Source organism: Odontomachus brunneus, unplaced genomic scaffold, assembly GCF_010583005.1.
Source record: "Odontomachus brunneus isolate Ranch 3 - 2012 unplaced genomic scaffold, Obru_v1 Obru_scaffold_230, whole genome shotgun sequence".
Lineage (NCBI taxonomy): Eukaryota > Metazoa > Arthropoda > Insecta > Hymenoptera > Formicidae > Odontomachus > Odontomachus brunneus.
In genome coordinates this window covers 388,811-392,985 of record NW_022639680.1, presented here as the reverse complement: position 1 = coordinate 392,985, position 4,175 = coordinate 388,811, and the positions used below count along the sequence as shown (strand labels likewise).

At 34.6% G+C, this 4,175-nt stretch overlaps 1 protein-coding gene across 5 annotated transcripts in view; it reads right to left on the bottom strand.

Annotated features, from left to right (window-relative positions):
* The window catches only part of LOC116852496 (protein TANC2), a 160,954-nt gene that overhangs the window by 45,016 nt on the left and 111,763 nt on the right, over positions 1-4,175 (bottom strand). The window contains exon 1 of one of the 5 annotated variants that reach the window (XM_032832944.1): positions 2,978-2,994. The exons of the other annotated variants lie outside the window; for them this stretch is intronic. The gene's annotated coding sequence lies outside the window, so the exon portion shown is untranslated. Of the gene's footprint in view, positions 1-2,977; positions 2,995-4,175 lie in introns of those variants that run through there. 5 annotated transcript variants of the gene reach the window in all.

Sequence of the window (4,175 nt, the reverse complement as noted above, 5' to 3'; positions counted from 1 at the left end):
ACTGCGTTCTCTATCTTGAACATCAAAATCACCATTTTTAAATCGGTTAAATCAATCTCTGCATGTCCTTTCCGACAGAGCATGATCACCATAAGTTTCTACAAGAATTCTGTGTGCTTCAGCTGCAGATTTCTTCTGAATAAAGTAGTGCAGTAAAATTCCCCGCAAAAACGGTTTATTTGGCACGAAATTTGACATGTTTTACGCTACGAAAAGAAAATGTTCTTTATAGGTTAATGGAAAGACACGCACTGATTTTAAACATAGGTTATAGAACTTCAATATAGATGCATCATCATCTTGAATTATATACACAAAATTTTTATACCGCCATCTGATGGTGAAACGGCGAGAACTTATTCACACTCCCAATAATATAACAATAAATAATAAATTCTACTATTTTATCATTTGTATAATAGCCAATGCCTTCTGCAGACTAAATGTAAAAATATTTGTTAATGACAACTGCATTCATCACATCATTAATATTATCCACATATTTTCTTATTCATTTGTTTTGCGAGTATTGCGAGATTTCATGTGTAATTCCTGTAAGTGTGTAACTCTAGTAATGAGTTGTTTTTTCTAAATGTGTTATTCTGCGATTCCTGCACTATTTTTACACACATTATATGCATTCACCGTGTTGCGGTTTTAACACACATGAAGTGTGTTATCCACTGTAACACAGAACTCGTGTGTAGATCAGTGCACTTCGTGAGTCGTTTCAACACATTTACAACCGCAGCTGTGTTGTTTAAACACATAACAAAATTAGTGAATTGTGTGTTGTTTTAACACACCTAATAACACGCGTTTTTAGTGTAAATTTTTTCAAAAAAATACCATTTCTTTACATTAATTCGTTTATGAATAATTAAATTTGCAAAATTTAATGCAGATGATTCTGCTAGAGGAACATCTTCACAATGAATCCACATTTATCACCGCGAAGTCTCTACAAATTAGTTTAAATTCGTAAAAACTGCTTTAAAAATGATGTATTATATATGATACACTATGATTTAAAGCAGAATTCGGAATTAGTTGCCCATTTCGGCCGATCTTCAAGACCTACGCCTTCTATCTTCCCTTTGCCACGAGCGGGCCTCGAAAATGACAGTCACGGCCAGTCGCGGCTTCAAGCTTGGAGGCTCGACCGTCACTTTCGCGGTCCGCTCGCGGCAAGGGAAAGATAGAAGCTCCTGAAAATCGACCGAAATGGGCAACTAACATCTATTAAGCTGGCACAGCCACTTCAACACAATCGAACGCGACTAGTATAAAAATTTAGTACTCTTTTGTTACTAATTTGTTGCTAATTTGTTGCTTTATTCCCGATTTTGTTACTCTAGCTGTTTCGGAAAAAACAATGGCTGTGCTATCTTAAGACTCAAGTTGGCACAGCCATTCGCAAAAAATGGAGAAAATAAAAAAACAAAAGGCAGATAAAGGCAAATTCTCTTAATGCTAATTTGTTGCTAATTTGTTATCCTATTCCCGATTTTGTTGCTCCAATCGTTTCAGAAAACAAATGGCTAGCTTAAGAGTAAAGTTAACACAGCTAAACGGTAAACAACTTTGTTGCACCATTTAGGAATTTATTGCTCATTGTTTATCGCAAAATCGAGTGGCTGTGCTGGCTAAAGTGCAAGAGTAAAGTATCGTAAATAAATTTGTTGCTCCACGCATCTCCTCGCAAAAGTGTTTCTATATTTTGTTGCTCTCAAGATATACTGGTTAGGAATTTGTTGCTCATTGTTTATCGCAAAATCGAGTGGCTGCGCTAGCTAAAGTGCAAGAGCAAAGTATCGTAAATAAATTTGTTGCTTTACGCATCTCCTCGCAAAAGTGGTTCTACATTTTGTTGCTCCCAAGATATGTCAATTAGGAATTTGTTGCTCATTGTTTAGTGCACAATCGAGTGGCTAGCTAAGGTACAAGAGTAATAAGATTGCTCCACGCATCTCTTCGCAAAAGTGTTTCTACATTTTGTTCTAAGATATGTCGGTTAAGAATTTGTTGCTTATTGTTTAGCGCAAAATCGAGCGGCTGTGCTAGCTAAGGTACAAGAGTAAAATACCTTAAATAAATTTACCTTAAACAAAATTTTTTGCGGAACACTTTTGCGAGGAGACGTGGAGCAACTAATTTATTTACGAAACTTTACTCTTGCACTTTAGCTAACACAGCCACTCGATTTTACGATAAACAATGAGCAAGAAATTCCTAACCGATATGTCTTGGGAACAACAAAATATAGAACACTCTTGCGAGGAGATGCGCGGAACAACAAATTTTTTTAAGTTACTTTACTCTTGTACCTTAGCTAGCACAGCCACTCAATTTTGCAATAAACAATGAACAACAAATTCCTAACCAGTATATCTTGAAAGCAACAAAATCTAAAAACACTTTTGCGAGAAGCTGCATGGAGCAACTTTATTTATCATACTTTACTCTTGCAATTTAGCTAACATAGCCACTCGATTTTGCAATAAACAATAAGCAACGAATTCCTAACCGACATATCTTGGGAGCAACAAAATCTAGAAACACTTTTGCGAGGAGATGCGTAATGCAACAAATTTTTTTACCGTTTGGCTATGCTAACTTTACTCTTAAGCTAAGAGTTTCTTCCAAAACGGCTGGTACAACGCAATCCGGAATAGAGCAACAAATTTGCAACAAATTAGCATTAAAAGAATCTGCCTTTGTTTTTTTATTTGCTTTTATTTTTTGCGAGTGGTTATGCTAACTTTACTTTTAAGATAGCACAGCCATTGTTTTTTCCGAAACAGCTGGAGCAACAAAATCGGGAATAAAGCAACAAATTAGCAACAAAAGAGCACTGAATTTTTAGTTACGTTTGATTGTACTGAACTAACTGTGCCAACTTAATAGACGTCGGACGCAGTTGTCACTTTGAAATTGCTTGCAGGTCATTTATTAAGTATTGTTAGTATTTACATACCTGTGTAAGTGTATGTGTACACTGAGAAAAAAATTTACTAAAAAAAAGAAAAATTAGTTAAATTTAAAGAAATAATGTATTTGCATAATACTGCAGAATCATTTATTTTAATGAAACAATTATATTAATTTTCTTTCAAGGAATAATTTTTCCATTAGTAAATAATTAATAAAATTCAAGAAATATTTTTCAGATTATAAGAAATGTTTTGGAACGAAAGTAATAATTGTTGCAACAAAATAATTTCGAAGTAGTAGTTTATGGAAAGAAAATGATACTTTGTCTTAAGTCAGAGCTCGAAATAAGTTGCTCATTTCGGCCAATTCTCGAAAGCTACGCCTTCTATCTTCTCCTTGTCGCGAGCAGGCCACAAAAATGACGATCGCGGCCAATCGCGGCTGCAAGCTTGGAGGTTTGATTGTCACTTTCGCGACCGGTTCGCGGCAAGGGGAAGATAGAAGGCATAACCCATATAGGAATGCCAGTTTTTGCAATAGCGCCAATACTTGGCCCAATGTATGGTAACCAATAACTGGCCAATACTCGATCTTTTATTCTGGGCCATGCTTGGCGTATGACTGGGTACTATTGATTTCCACAATCCTTCGTCGATGATTATATTCGTCGTGTTTATTATTTTATTATAAAATATGTCGCAAAATTATTATAGGCAGAAAAAGTATCGGAAATTAAAGAAGTTAAAAATTACTGAGTGTGATAAAATTAAGAAAAGTGACGTTGAAAGTAACAATGAAATAATAAACAATATTATCAGTGTAAATAGTGAGGTTATATTAAGTCACGATGAAAAAAGTATTGATTTGAAAGACAATTCTGATCATTGCAATAATTCTATTAGCATTAATAATTCTTCGTGTACAAGTGACTCTACTAATGTAATATTATGTGATGATGGAGTTAACGATGTCATTGACATAACAGAAAAAATTCGGCAGTGGACACTAAACAATCTGGACACTTTACGATTGAATGTTGTAACGGATTTACTTTTAATATTGAGGGAAGAAGGTCATTCTTCTTTACCAAAAACTGCTCAAACTCTTTTAGGTACCAAACATCATCGGATTTTGCAACAGATGTATAGCATTAAAGATTCTTTTGGAGAATATATTTATATTGGGATAGAACATGGTTTGAACCATGTAATTGATCCCAACATCTTCATTGAAAAAAAAAT